Raw genomic sequence first — 16,941 nt, 5'->3', positions numbered from 1 at the left:
TCAGGGTGACCAGTTGCTGCAGGCACGCTTGCTGTTTTGTGGGTCTTTTTTATTTCCCAGATGGCATAGTACTGCTCATGTAGCTTTGCAAAATCACAGTATACATTTGTTTGCTCCCCCAAAGCCCCAGAAACAGACTTGTAAAAAACAAAGTTCAGATTTTCTGAGGATGAATTTTCACTACTCGAACGCCTTTCACTCTTCACACACACTATCCGTGAGCCCTTCCCTGTGACAGCCCCTGATCCCTCAGCCTTCCCCACCCTTTCCCACCTCTTATGGTCTCCAGGACCAGCAGCAATACCACCGTTGCCCTCTGTGATCATGAAATAGTTTCAGATTGTCCACTAGTGTTTAGTGTTGAAGCACGATAGAAAAGGTGCCGCTTGTTCAAAAGCTTATGCAAGTAATGTAAAGACATTTGGAAGATTTCATATTCTGAGGAGGAGTGGGAAGACTGTTAGAATTGCTTGATCAGCAACACTTTAATTTCCCTACAATAGCTGATACAGCCAAATTAGGGAAATTATCCTTATTCAAAGATCATTCTAGCAACTTACAAAGTGATTACACCACTGCTTGCTCATTTATTATTTCTGTATTCCCATTTATTTTTACTGAAATCTTAAAAAAAAATTACTGCCAAAAATATAGCTGTTTTATTTCTCATAATAATCTAGATTGATTTTACCACCATAATACTTAAACACATTTTATTTCCTAAGGCACTAAACATAGTTTACAGTTAGCTGCAATAAGAGTGCCTAGCATCAAAAATGTTGGGCAGTTAGCTGAGACAAAAGGATTGTGGCTTTTTTGTATAATTACTTATCTTATATTTGCCCCCCTTACCACTCTAATTCAGCTTATATATGTGTAGGAAATGCAATGATAACCAAAAGGATATAATTTTATTCGATTTAATTTTATGCATTTATGTCTAGAATTCAGTAAAAATGTAATGATACTGATCTACTTCCATAGAGATTTGGATTTAGAATAGGGCAGTTCATTAAACCTCCCTTGGAGAAGAAGTCATATCAGCCAATTGAGTTATTTGGGTTTTATACAGTCTGCCACAGTGATACCGGAGCTCTACAACTGCTTAGAAATGTGGTTTTGGCAAAGATGAATACACACACACACTATTACAACCTAAACTGCAATAGGCAGAGACCTTTATTAAGGTAAAAGTGATCTAGAGACACAACAGCTGGGCAACTCGCCATAAAGTCTCACCACCATCTCAAAGTCATTCTGGGTCAGGATTGTGCTAACAAATAGTGCAACATATCATACTTGCATGTCTGATGGCATATGTAGGGTCTAAGTAGCTAAAATGCTGAACTGGGATTCAGGGAGGGAGGTTCTGCTTATTATATCAGTGATTCGGAGCGATATTCTCCATTATTACACTTCACATTCACAACAGGTACAAAAGAGAATGAGATTAATTGTTGTGCATTCTGAAACCAAAATCCAAAGAATTATTCTCAAAATTTATTCCAAATTCTGAACATGAATGCTGCTTGGTTTACAAGAATAGACATGTTAGTTTTGTTGAAGGACTCCCCACCAGATACAGAAAACTAAAAAGAGACATTTCCATGTTATTTCCTAATAATTACACAATAGCTGGGTTCCTTATAGTCAGACAAATTGTTCACATGAATTTTAAAATTTATAGCTTTTGGGCTTCATTTCTACAGTAACAAAGATGTCAATGTAATAACTATTACATTGAGGTTATATACCTAGAGCTTTTTACATGACCTATGCTCTGAAACACCTTCTAGAGGTGCCATAGTTCCTTAAAAGGAATGAAATCAGCAGAATAGTAGTATTTTTTTTGCTTTGAAAAAGAATTTTCAGAATTTTTGTTAAGAAGTTCATAAGTAATTACCATACATTAAAGATGTATAAGTGTCCAGGGGACACTGTCACCTGGATTTAATAAGCTTTTTTCTCCTCTGTTATTAATTTTTTTCTAATGGACTATGAAGTATCCGACAAAGATTTTATTACATTTGCAATACAACACAGAAGGTCAGGCATTTAAACGTAATCCTTTACAACGAATTATTTAAAACTTTTTTTGAAGTCTACATAAACATAAGGCTAATATTAATTAGGAAGTTTAACCCATATTATATTAAAATCAATGACAATCAGATTTAACTTTGCAGAAAAGCTGGAAGAAGGTAGGCCATCAGAAAAGAAGAAAAAAAAAATATATTTTTGTCTTACCCGTAACTGCTTAGAAAAACAAACAAAATTTCTTTTCACACAGATACTTATAAAGCATTTTTAAAGGCATTCAAAAGCCAGACTGCTATTCCTCCTTCAATGATATTGATAGGGCAGTATTAATACTAAGTTTGTTACGCCAGTGTACAATCAGATTTATCTCAGGGATCAAAGATATTCTTGCAGTTTTAGCTGAAGTAGTATCTATCTGTCATGCATGGTCTTCAAGATTTTGGCATTCTACTGATAGACATTAACAACCCTTTTGTCACTCCCGCAATCTTCTGTTCTTATAACAAAAAAAATTCAGCTATTTTAAATACTTTTGTTTAGTTTTAGCAATTCTTATGTTTTTCATGACACTTTTAAACAAATTGTATCTGTAGAATAAAAATTGGAGAAATCCTAACTAGTCTGTAATCACAAAAATACCAAATGATTTTTAAGATTCTTTTACAAACACCAGAGGTAGATATTGTTCTTTAAATGACCTACTAAAGTTTGTAAAGCTAAATCATTTATAAACTAATACAGCTAAATCCAACTTATATTCATCTTTGAAGTTTGCTTCCTTTTTTCAAGATCTGAAGGAACACTTCACCTGAAGCCTTGTTCTATTTTCTACCTGAAAGCCTTTGTTCTCTTTTCCAAATAAAATTGTTTATAAGGAAAGATTACCCAAACGAAAGAAAGAATACCCTCTGCCCAGAAATCTTATCTTGAAGTAGAAAGATTTTAGGCTCTGAAAGACTTTTCTGTTAATGTAACAGCCATGAAATTATGATCTATGGAATCCAGTGTAAGAACATAGGAATAGCCTTCCTGAACCAGACCAAGGCTTTGTGTCGTTCTGCCTCTAACAGACAGACATCGATGGACATTTAAGAAAGAAGAAGAACATACCAAACATGTATGACCAACCCTTCCTTGGATTGAATGGATTTGACTATTTAATACCCTCCAGTGGATCTTTTTTTAAAGAACTTGTTCAGTAGCTGCCGTCTTGCATATTATTTGACCAAATTTAATATCTGACCTGACCCCCTCAATGTCCCCACCCCAAAAAGCAGCAGACAGGCAGCTGTCATTACAACAGCTATAAGAGCTGTATGTATTACTTATAGTCTGTCAGAATAAAGAGCAGTGGAGAAGACAAGTGAGGACTTTGGCAGAAGTACTAACTTCATTCCTGCATTTTATGTCGACCAGAGGCCAGGGCTTAAAAACAACTCTTCATACAGTGTCCGGCCTTTAACTTCTGTATGCTGAAGAGCCAATGAATTTCACTTGTAAAAGCTTTAGCTATAGAAAGATGTAAGGAGTAAAGTCATAGGAAATACATTATGGAGTATTAATGGCTAGTCCACATTTCAAAATCTAGGGAATGTAAAGGTGACCCTAAATACATACTCGTTTTTCTATCCCTATTATTTCTTCTCATTCTCTCCTTATTGCAAAGCAATTTTTTCATGGCTATTTGTTTCAGTTAAACGACAGTTTTTCCAAATGCCGCTACTGAGTTATTTTGCTTATGAATTTTGGCAGAACTGGCTGTTGTACAAGACATTTCCAGGAGTGGTAATCAATTGAGGAATAGATACAAACAAAAACTAGCTCAATGGGGAAAGCAGTTTTGTGCTCATACTATGGGTGTAGCAACTATTTGCCTAATGAGAGTGATTTCTAGACTATAGGTATTTACATCTCAGGGGAGGAAAAATGAAAAGCATAAAATAAAAAAGTCAACAGAAGACCAACAGCAAGAGGCCCTGAATACTGCAATTTGATGTGGATTGCTCCGTAATTACAAGTTTGGTAATTGCATTTTTTTTTCCACAGAAAATAGCGATGTTTTCTTAGTTATCACAGACTATAGACACTGATTATAACGTCAGCTTATGCAAATTCCTATGAACTATATATATTAAGAGATGGAATAACGAATATTCCAGGTGTTCACAGAATACCTGCAACTGTGCTAACAGTCTTTGATAACAAAATTTTAAGTACTGCTGTGAATACTACTAGTAAATAGTAGGCATTTGTTATATAAAACACCATGTTCCAGAAGACATTTTACCGAAGAGTTATTTAATCTGTAAAAAAATAAACTGTGGGAAATCCTTTTCAATTACCATACTAGTAATATTTCTTATTGCTTTTCAAAAGACAACAACATTTTCCCCATTTTTGGGTTGTCACATAACCAGCATAAGTTGTTACTACTCCGTTTAAGTAAAAGGTGAATTCGTAAAGGGAAATGACACATCCACAGACTACAGTTGTGAGCTTTGTCTTACTCCCACTCATTCTATTCAGTCCCTTTGTGACCAATATTGCTAGTAGACCTTCAAACAGATACATTTGCAAAACCAAAACAGGTATAGATTCAAATCTTTACCAAGTGCATAGTTTGAATATCAGGTTTAAAATGTGGAAATAAATTTTGTAGCTTATAGCCATTTTCTTAATCTAAAGAAGATCATAATTTTATATCACTGTAATATCTCAGCACTCTCCTAGAGACAATTCACCAAAAAATTCTCCAAGATCAGACCTGCAAAATTATCCAGATCAACTGAGAACTGGAGAGAGCACTAGAAGGGAAATTTCCTGGACATAAAAGAAAAGAAAAAAGCTTCTCTGGAAGAAAGGGCCAAGTGTAGTAAAAGAAACTTTTTCCTTCTGTGCTTTGCTGAGGTTTTATAAAATTTTCATACTTGTGGACATTTGGTTCAATTGATTTGTGAAAAGGCAGTTTTTTGAATACTAATAATGATGCTAGAAAGCTGTGCGTTACTGGAGGAGAGAGGAGAAAAAGTAGGCAAAGTTTAAGATCACAGTAGCTAGAGCACAGTAATTAGTGGAACTCCAGTGCATGTTTTGGCTGTTATCCATTACCTGCTTTAAACTTCTGTTTCCTTGCTTATGAGGATTTCAATGATGATGGTTGTCTGTACAGTAGAAAACTGCATGTGGTAATCTTTACAGTTTCTAAAATTGGGAATGCACTTTCTCACACAGAAGAGAAAAAAACAACCTAGAGCAAGCAACAGAAACTATTATCTTGCCAGCCAAGAACATTCCATTCATTTCTCCAGTAGCTTTTTTCCTAGGGATTATCTCTCAGAAAGCTCCCTTGGCAGAATGACACAACAGTAATTCTTTGTATCAGTTTTGCCATACCCAGAGCCTTCTGACAAACTGCAAGTGTGCTCTTCAGATGGAGTTTCACATCATCTGAACTCTGTCCCCCAACATTTACTGATTGCTGCCAGGGTTCAGTTACAGAAAGCAGTAACACCAGTCAGGGGAAAGCAAACTTACCAGATCTGCCTCTCATGCCCTGCTGTTTGGAGGCCACCACCGCACCAACCAGCTGGAATCTTCCTACACAGAAGGAAAAAAAAGAGTGAAGAATAAATAATTTCTCCTTTATGTTTCTAAAGATGCTCTGTTTGTTCAGATTTTGGCACTTATATTCTCTGTGTTTCCTTTGTCCTTTTGGGGTTTTTGATTTAAAATAAAAATTATTCCGAATAAATGTCATGTTTTAACACTAGCCAGCAACTAAGCACCACACAGCCACTTGCTCACTCCCCCCCAGTGGGATGGGGGAGAGAATCGAAAGGGTAAAAGTGAGAAAACTCGTGGGTTGAGATAAGGACAGTTTAATATGTAAAGCAAAAGCCATGCACACAAGCCAAGCAAACCAAGGAATTCATTCCCCACTTCCCATGGGCAGGCGGGTGTTCAGCCATCCCCAGGAAAGCAGGGCTCCAGCACGCCTAACAGTGACATGGGAAGACAAACACCATCACTCCAAAAAACCCCCCTTCCTCCTTCCCCCAGCTTTATATACTGAGCGTGATGTCATATGGTCTGGGATTTCCCTTGGGTCAGTCGGGGTCAGCTGTCCTGGCTGTGTCCCCTCCCAACTCCTTGTGCCCCCCCCCAGCCTCCTCGCTGGTGGGGTGGGGTGAGAACCAGAACAGCCCTTGGCTCTGTGCAAGCACTGCTCAGCAGGAACAAAAACATCTCTGCGTTATCAACACTGTTTTCAGCACAAATCCAAAACGTAGCCCCATACTAGCTACTGTGAAGAAAATTAACTCTGTCTCAGCCAAAACCAATACAATTTAAAAAGTCAGTTTGTTAGTTGGGTACAAAAAATGAATGTTCATACATGTTTCCTTAAAAATCTGTACAAGTTGCTGTAAGTAATTCTTAACTTACTTGAAAGAAGTCCAGCTAGCATCTAGACAGAAAAGAAAGTGCATTCTCCATTACCACACATATCTTATAATTCATCAGAATGACCTATCTGGATATTTTTAACCATTATTTCCATTTGAATGTGCTGGTAGATGCTGCAAAAGTGTTCAAAAATGTGATGTATTCCTGAACTGCATTCATAGAAAATTACAGTACATTATTATAACAGATCATAATTGATAAATTCAATCAAAGAACTGTTTGTTTTCAGTGTGAATGCTGAAGAAATTGTCTGGAAAAAAGTCAGGGAATTTTGACTGCCTGAGGGGTACCTTATATTCTTTTCTTTCTCTTTTTTTGGTTCTGAGAGTATTTATCTTATGCCTGCCCCCCCCCCCCCCAATATTGATATAATATTGACCAGTGTTCAACTGAGTAGTAGTTAAATCATAGTTCATTCATGGTGTTTAATATATTTTTATCCAAGTTTAAATGTATTTTTTCCCTAAATCCAGACATCTCATCTTTTGCAGTCACTATACCACCTTATAACTACCTTATAATGGTATAACTACCAGGGATAATAGTTGCATATCAAAGTCAATGTGTGTGTGTGTGGCATTTCATAGATCATCTAAACAACTTTGCATAGACAGTGAATGGAGAAAAAAAAAAATCACTCAGAAGACTTTAAATGTTGAATTATTCTGGTTTTGATTATTTAACTACAACTTTCAGTGATACCTTAGATATCTAGTATTGTAATTCAGTATTCTGAATGGTGGTAAAGTTTCATTCTTATTTATTCAGAACATGTACAAAAATATTCAGCTTAATCAGATTTTAGGGGTGTAGGAGGGTTTTACTCTCACCTAAGAAACATACACTTTTTTTTTTTCTGCAGTGAACCAGGTTATGTTTTGTACTCTGCAGAAAGGGGGAAAACTTTCAGCTTAGTGAAGAGTATTTGACTACTACTTCCTAAGTGTCTTCAAAAGAAATATTTCTTGTGCTATAAAAGTTGAAGCACCAACCAGACTGAGCTGTCTGTAACTTTCTTTATCGTTTTTGGTTACTCACTAATTGCTGCAGAGCTCAGGCTCCCTGAGAGCTATGAGCTTCCAAGAACGAGTCATTGGCCTGAACATGCAATAATTACAGAAAGGAACTCTGTGCTTGAAATAGGTGTTTAAAGCATTCCTACTGATTCAGTCCCTTCACTGCAAAAACTATTTTGTTACCTCAAAACATATGCTTTGCCAGGAAAAGCTGAAACCTTTCAAAGAGTTATTTCCTCTACTCGTTAGCTAACGCACTTCTATATTAACACTGGGAATGATAATAGTCCATTTTAATGTAAAATGGAATATGTAACATAAGCCACTACTGAAGGTAATTTAACCTGTTACCGTTTATTTGCAGAGGAAGCAGAAACACTCACATATAACTCATGTCTAGAAAAGTAACACATTAGTTGAGCAGTTACAGTTATACGCTTGTTATATAAGCTGTCCTGCCTTGTGCCTAATTTGCAAGAAAAGCTGCTATCTAATTCAGAATTGTATAGTTCCTATAACAACAACTTTAACAAGAGAATGCCCACAAAGACCCAAGGACAAACTTGTAGAATACTGAACCTGTGAGGGGAAAAAAAAATCCAGATTCCTCTGCAATCTGTGTTCATAATCCAAAACAACTTGCACACTCTTATTGAACACGAACTCTTAATGACACCTCCTCTACAGGAAGGTAAATAAACAAAGTCATCTCAAAGAGGTCTTGATCCCCCTGGTATTATCTTTTATAGGTAGAATGGTACTGCTCAGCAAATACGTCCTGTAAGACATGCTGTCTCTATAAAATCTGTATAATCCTTTCTAGGCTGAATTGCCCCTGGCAAAGAAGTGTTGGAAAATGACCTCAAGCAACTGTGCCGCTGGGATCTGTCATCATTTGACTACGACCTAATAAAATTTCAGTCTAAGGCAAATTTTCATTAATTTTATGGCTCCTAGAAGACTAGTATAATACATATAACTTTTAAGTTTATACCTATGCTTGCTGAGCTAAATCTTTAATTGTAGCCCAAATCAGCCAAGCACTTAAACAGATGTTTTATTTTTGAGCACTTAATTCTACTGACTTTGATGGGTCTATGTAAGTGCTTAACATCAGATGTCTGCTTCATTGTTTTGCAGGATTTACACCGGGAGTGCTTAGTGCTTTGAAGATCCATGCTTTCCTAGGGGTGGGGTTTTTTGTTTGTTTGGGGTTTTTTTTTGTTTGTTTGGGTTGGTTTTTTTTAATAATGAAAATAAACTAAAGTGAATACATCATAAATGTAAGACTAAACTAAAAATAATAACAGCTTTCTTACCTTTCTAAAATTATAATTGATGTTGTGTAGTTGCTAGGTACTTTCTCCTTGTACTTTCCAGTTGATGCAACCTAGACCTTTACTTGTAAAGTAATCAGCTTTTAATTAAGCCAATGAGTTTTTCATATTACCCTAATGCCTGTAATAATTGTTATGATTCTATTACTTTCTTTGTTAAACACATTTGTAGTTTTAAATGACAGGAAGTCAAGCTAGCAATTTGTAAAGATGTGTGAATAAGGAAATTGCTCTATTCATACGTTCATAATGAACAGCGAGATAACATAATAACACTTTGTATTCTCTCACCCTCCAACAAGAGGAAAGAAAAGCAAAGGAGGTGGCCTGGATAATTTCCTGCAACCCTCCCTGTGTTCTTAAGCCTTTTTATCAGTATTTATTGAGGAATGCAAAGGAAGAAAAATCATCCAAACCAAGCTTTGAACATACCACTTTAGTGACACAGCTTCCAAGAACAAGAAAAAGCTCATTCATTAGAACAAAATGCTGGAAAAAAGCCAATGCACAACTGCACACATTACTGCAGTCATTCTGTACCACATCATACCACTTCTACTTCATTTAATATACTATTGCTAAAATATGTGCAAACCTAAGTTGTTCCAGCTTTAAATTACACCTTATTCGATCTCTTCAGCTATGTCAACAATGTAAATAAAAACTATTTAAGACACTTTACTGTTCAAGAAACTCACTGCCTTGTTAAACAGCAGGGAAGCAGAGCACAGGTGCTACTGAGAGTTGCTACTTCCCTTTGATTTTAAAGACTTCATAGGCACACCTGGCAGAGGACACGAGGGAGGGAATGAGCCTTATAGTGACATTGGCACTGTTGCCTTTCCCAGGTTTCAGAGCAAGTTGCATGCCCATAATCACAGAAAGGGTTCAGCTACTCCACCACCCTTGCATCATCTCTCCCCACCTAATGAGCTAAACCTGCCCTTTCTGCCCTATTTTTCACAGATCCTTGAAACACCACTAAACATAAATATTTAGAGGAGGGGGGAATCACTTTTTAGTAGACAGTTTGTCAAATAAATGACGCTTACTTAGTTATTTTAAAAGATTTTATAACTGCACATTGCTATTCAATCAAGTTCCTTGATTTATTTCCCCACTGTTTATAGACAAACCGTAATGCTCAAACATTGCTACTAATTATGTATAAAATTCTGAACAGCAGATACATGAGCATATATTCATGCCAATTTGCTCACTTTAAGCATTCATCTTCCAAGTTCTGTCAAAATTTCTATTTGAACCTGAAGATATTTTCAAAGATAATCCTACATTAAACGGATAAAAGTCAGGACATAAACAAAACAAAACAGAGCAACACATCAGAAGTGAGACTCCTTACTGCACCCAGATTTTCTGGAACTGAATATGTCTCAGCGATCTACTCTTTATAATTTTATGTCACCCAGCTTTCCTACCTGCTACCTCCCCTTACACCAAGTTATTTATTCTAACTGTTTAAGTTTGCTTTTGCAAAACAGGTAATTTGTTAGAGGGGTTTGGAAATTTGACCCTATGTGACATTAAGAATTTCTTAGGCCCAGCATAGCTTTTCTTGCTGGTATTTCTTTCCAACTATAGCATCTGACTTTTGGAATTGTCAACTACCTTCAATTACCATTCAAAATGAAAATTTGTATTTTATGTTTGGGGTTATTCTATATTTATATGCGTTGTAAGAACTTTATTACAGTGGATTAAATACTAAAAATGAAATTGTTAATTCACAATTTTATGGAGTTGAAAATGGCTGCCAAATGGTAACAGTAAGCTTTATGTCAGTTTACCAGCTAAGGGAGGCAGCATAAACTTTCTATTACATCACAAATTTTGAAATTTTTTTCTTTGTTTTCTTTGGCATCTTTTAACTCACTTTAAAATACATTTATAGAGCACAAACCAAACTCACTCCCCCACCTTCAAAATGTAAAATGTATTTATACTGAAAATATTTATCATGTCATTTCAGTAGCATGATTCATCATAAGATATGAATGGACCTGACACATCTCAATGAGACATATCACAAAACAAGACATTGCCCACAGCCAGTTTGAAATTTCAGAGAATCTTGGGTGTAAAATTGGTTTAAATACAAAATATTTTTTGTGGTAAATGACTATCAAAATCTTGATGATTAAGATTTGTTTTCTCTTCAGGAAATTATATAGGGAACAAGCTGACAAAACTATGATAGTATAAATATATTCCAATAGGAATATGTTGGGATTTTTGTACGTTTGAGAACTTGTTAAATTTGGCAGTACTTTTGCATACCTTAATTGTTTATGTTGCTGGGAGATTCAAGCAGTTTTGTTTTAATTTGTTTGCTAATTTTTGTATTATATTTAATTTTTGGCTTGGTATCCTTAAATTAACTCTTAAATTAACTCTTAAGTTAAGTCTTTTCTTTGGGTTGGTTTTTGGGTTTTTTGTTGTTGGTGGTTTTTTCGGGGGTTTTTTTTGAAACCTTAAAACACAGTAGTTTGATTGTAACCTTCCTTTTGCTTGTAAACCTGCTTTACATCCCTTCCTGAATCTGTAAGTCAAACCAGTCTTTAACCTGTCTGTACCAATACCTACAGGCTATTAAACAGCAAAACATTTCCAATACATTTCAAGCAAAATTTTCAAAGTTTCGTGTGTGGACTTCAAAGGCCATTTCAAAATTTTAAAGATATGATTTGGATTTATTTGAAATAGGTATGTTAATATATGGAGCTAATGTTAATACATGGAGGTAAGAAACACTTTTCAGAAAAGTGTTCATCTAAATGCTTTTATTTGAAGGGACAAAGTTGGCATATTCATCGCAAAACTTCTGTGATATATGTAGCTCTTCTATAGCTTAACGTGTTGTGTGCAGGAGCACTGAATTAAATCTGCTTGATAAGTTTTCACCAACAGAGAGTATACACAAGCACTCAGGGGGGAAGGGAGAGTCTAGAAAGGTTGGTGTCATTATGAGTCATGATTTTAGTATGAAATGATGTATTTCACACTAACAGGTCTAAAATTGAGATTAAATTAAAAGTCAATTGCCTGAGTCTCCTAATGAAAGTATATACGTTTGCTCTGCTTTTAAAGCATAATTTCCACATTCATATGTATATCTATATCCAATAGTTGTATGAAATTCCAGTTTATACATAGAATATTTGTCTTTGTTTCTCACCATCCTAACTGGCAATAAATTAATTTTCCCCAGGTTGAGTCTGTTTTGCCTGTGACAGTGATTGGCAAGTGATCTGTCTGTCTGTATTTCTACCCATGAGCTTTTTTCCCCATCTTATTTTCTACCTCCTGTCCTATTGAGGAGGGGGAATGAGCAAGAAGCCTGGTGGGTGTCTGGCAGCCAGCCAAGGTTAACACACCACAAATAGACATCAGCTTTATTTAACCTGCAGTTCAGTCGATGCCCCCAAAATACAAAGCCAAAGGAAAAAAAAATCTTATATAGAAGAAAACAAGAAGTTATCCCGATGGATTTGGTTCATTAGCATTTTCTCTCACCTGAGAACTAAGATTTGTATCCAAACATTCTGCTAGAAATATAAAAGTTCAATTTGTTTTCAGTGATGCATCTTCTCAAATAAAATCTGTGACGATTTTAACCAGTACTGTCATATTTATGCAGCTGGAATACTAAATGAGTAATGTAAACATACAAAATATTTAAATGTTTTTAAAAGATATGTAAGATTCAAAGGAATGGCTAATTAATGTTTCTTACAAGCTACTACAGCTTTGTACGCACAGTTTTGAACAGAGAACACTCTTCTCTGCAACTCTACAGTATTTGCACCCATGTTGTGTTTTGGCCTCAGTAGTACTTTGTGCTCTGAAATGGTAAAACTTGTCTTCATATGTTATCAGTTCTTCAGTTTTTAATAAACACTTCCCTTGCTATAAAGCAGGCGTTGGTGCAAAGGTCACTTATACTTTAAAATTAAGGAAAAGGAGTTCTGTGGTTCTACTAATGCCTTGTGCACAGATTGATTTCCTTTTATTTGACTTGAACCTGATGCTGATTTCATTTAATGTCCCTAGTTCTTCTCACCTTTTTCTAGAAACCCATAACTTTATAAATTTCAGTTTTATACCCACACTCATCTTCTTGTTGTAGGATGAAAACTACTTGTTGCACCTCAAACAACCAATCCAAGAAGTTCAAGCAGGATTTAACCATTAATTTAGCTAGCAGTATGAAGAACAGAAAGTATGGTTTGGTTTGGCTTTGTTTTCCTCTCTCCTGCATAACTTCCCTATATTTCTTTCTCTGTTCTACTGTAAGAAGTTTAAGGAAATTTACTGCTGATATTGGGATAGCTAACCTTTTATATTTACTTAGAATAAAATAAACAATCTTTTCTTATTTGCAAATATTTTAGCTTCTCTTAACTTATACCCATGCAAACAATTTTTCTGCTTTGCATGGTAAATATACAGTGATGTATTTGACCTTCACAAAAATAACCAAAAATAGCAATAAAAAATACACTATATGTGGTAAAGTCCCAGAGATATTAAACCTCAATATGGTTATTAAAACTATTGTGGTTTTTATTACTCAGAAATATTAGCCTCTTCTTACTCTCACCAATATATTTAGGGGGTGCACATTCTCTGGCAGACTATTAGCACAGCTTTGGCAAGTGCTGCGTGTTTTCTGTGGTTATGTCCTGAAACATCCCTTGAGTGTTCATAGTATGATGTAGCCACAGGCATAAACTGTACTGATACATTTTATTTACTTCCCTTAGAGGTCTTTTCTAAGACAACCATGTCCCAATAGACACTTGAAGACAGCATAATCATTCAAAATACTGGTGATTTACTTTGATTAAACATTTCATCCTGAATTCAATTCCAGAATCCAAAAAGTCACCACTATGAGCCTCATTGACAAGTAAAACAGCTGGTTGGGACATTCTCTATCAGTCTTAATGCCAGAACAATGTCTTGGGTTTAGTGGTGATTGTAAGTGCCACTATGACACTATTAACCAGTTTAATTCACTAAATTCATAGCTGAGTAGTTTTAGCATCCACTCCTTAAAATTACTTCTAATGAATGGTCTTTTACAGATCTATTCCACCAAGATGGTGATTTTCCTGAAGTGTCTGGGAAAGAGAAACGGTAGTGCTACTGAGGTACATTTTATCACTGGATAGTCCTCATAAGTGTGAGTTTTTAAAGATTAAGAAAGAGCAAATCACTTACAGGTATGCTTAAATTAAACATTTGAGTAACTTCACTGACCTACATTGAGATTACTTTTATGCTTGCTGTTACATCGTTCACACGCTTTGCCAAATTTGGGCTGTTGCCTTCACAAACTTGTAGATTTTGTTTATCTAAGTATTGATATATTTGTTGTCCTTACTGCAATATCTGAATATCTTCACATAATGTAATATTTCCCCATAACTACCTTATCAACTAAGACAGATGGACCTTAAGAATATTTATACTGTGCATTATCCACAATCCAGATTGACTGGACCTAATTTCTTCTCACAGTACTGTGCAAAACCTTGCAGAAATACTGAGCTGGCTTCTGCAGTAGAGCTGCCTTCTTTTTAAATGAGAGCTGTCCCAAAAGGCAGCCTTGGAAAGGCTGACACTGCATTGGATCCGACCAGCCCACATTCCCCAGTGACGATACAGCAACAGGCTGAGCTGCAGGCTAAATCCCATACACAGCTATTTTCCAAGTTGGATACAGTAATGAGATTGTGGTCACAAAATTGTGGTCAAAACCACAAATGTAAACAGCTTAGACATGTTTGAAGCTATATACAGAAATACGCTCTAAATTTATAGCACATTTAGCTAATGTCTATCATTTTAAAACACAAGCTGGCACTTGGCTTTAGTTAAGGTAGCAGCGTTATTAAATGCTACCCACCCAGCAAGAACAGGAAAGTTTCCCAGCAGTGGCAATCCTTGGGACCCCTGGCTGGCACCTGAAAAGGGAAGGGCTCAGCTGAGCAGTCAGGGTGTACAAAGTCACTATATGCAACAGTAGGAGAAAGGTAAAACCTCTTCTGCCTGCCTGAGTTGCCTCTACAGACACAAAAAAATCTGAGGTTTTATCTCTTTGTCATTATTGCTGTGTTGTAAAATAAATTAAAATGTTTACATCACATAAGGTGCAATCATTTCTGATAACTGATCTGAATGCAGAACAGACATATCAGGGCTGAAGAGAGTTTATAAAAGTCTTATTTTGAGTGAAATGTTGCTGTCCACTAATAGATATTCAAGACTAACTACTGCAGGAAATAAGATCTGAGATTTTTGTCATTATACACAGACAACGAAAGTAAAATGTTCAGACTGAGTTTAGTATTCTCTGTGCTCCCTTACAGGGGAGCAAAGAATAGAATTAAAAGGGATTAAGACCAACCCAGCAGCAAGCTAAGAAATATCTGCCTATTTATTACTTTTATGATGGAAGCCCTCTTATCTGCTCTGGACATAATTAAATTTCTGGTATCCCAGAGTTACCGATATAAATATGTTTTCCTATTGTTGAGTTCATCGACTGGTGATCCACACTGAACCTTATAGCTCTATGCTGCATCTCATTCATCTTCATGTTTCAATTCAGTAATTTCCCATTGAGCAATTGTTGAGTACATATCTAAACCTATAAGCAATCTACTAGTTATTTCATCCCTTTTCTATCAGGACATCTTTCAATTTTTTAACTTATAGCTTTACAAAAGTCAGAGTTAGATTTCCATGCTAATAAACAAGGTTTGTTCTATCAATCCCATTACATTCCTTTGTAGCAACTGTACATGCAAAAACTGATCACAACTATTTACCCTAATATACTTGCCAATTATGGTATTTTCTGTTTCAAAATAAATAGTGAAGGGGTTTGGCCTCATCTGTATCTATTCAGTCAGCCTTTTAATTGCTGTGGAACATCCTTTATTGAATGGGAAGTTTGTAATAGCTATATAGAATAGTATTTTTCCCAAGAGTAGCATACATTCAAGTTCCCAGTCGTCTTTTTTTTTAATACTTTTCCCTATCTAAGAACTTTGAGCAAACAATCAAATCCCAGTAAAAGCAGCAATTCCACAAATTCATATCTCCAGAATACCAGTAGACTATAAGCAGTAGTCCATAAGCTGGTCCACTATAAATGCTGAAACTCAGAAGTTCATTTGTCCAGTCCTGTAATACAGCTGATAAGCAAGCAATTTCAAAGTTTAACAAAGGTTTGTTAGTCTAGAACTAGAATTCAGGTTCTAAAGCCTCTGTAGACACAACTTCAACAGTGCAGAGTTTACTACATTTCTGAAACTCTGTAAGCATTTTATAGACAAATGAAATACGGCCTTGTACATTTTCAAGTTTCATATTTTTTCTTCTTGCTACTATTTTACTACTCTAGCTACAATCAAAGCAGCATTATTTCAGTTTGTCTTATTGCTAATTTAGCTAGTTTATATCTCAGCTTCCTAGTATCTAAATTTATATCCAGTGTCCTACTTCAGCAAGTTACTCAAATAACAAAAGGTAAATGTACTATATATCTGCATATATGTTTAAATGCATCTGTATTGTCAGTAGCAAATACCCACAAGAAACTTCATCACCAAGTTTAGTCATCATTGCACGTACTCTGCTCATATTATGTTTCTTGCATTACAGGAATCCAACACCACTAAAGAAGTATTTCCACCTCTTGATGGATTTCTAGTATCCCAAGAGGCCTTTCCATTTCAACCCATCATTTCTAGAACACACATTCTTGCATTCCAAACACAAACATGACATCGGTTTCACTGGAATAGAGCTTAGTAACATTATATGGGTCACAAATAAAAGTCCTGAGACCACAATTAAAGGAGGAAGGGATAATTAACATGGAAAACCATGCAGAAGGTGACCTTTCAGTAAGGAACTTTTTCTTTGGCTATAGGAAAAAACCCCACAATATTTTTGAAATTTCTGCAACAGACTTCACAGCTTGAAAAGCGCCTCCAACCTTGAATACGATTTCCAACATCCTGCAGATTTTAGCAATCACATTTTATTTT

The sequence above is a fragment of the Harpia harpyja genome, chromosome 18, assembly GCF_026419915.1.
Source record: "Harpia harpyja isolate bHarHar1 chromosome 18, bHarHar1 primary haplotype, whole genome shotgun sequence".
NCBI classification, from domain to species: Eukaryota; Metazoa; Chordata; class Aves; order Accipitriformes; family Accipitridae; genus Harpia; species Harpia harpyja.
This window is presented reverse-complemented; position numbering follows the sequence as displayed.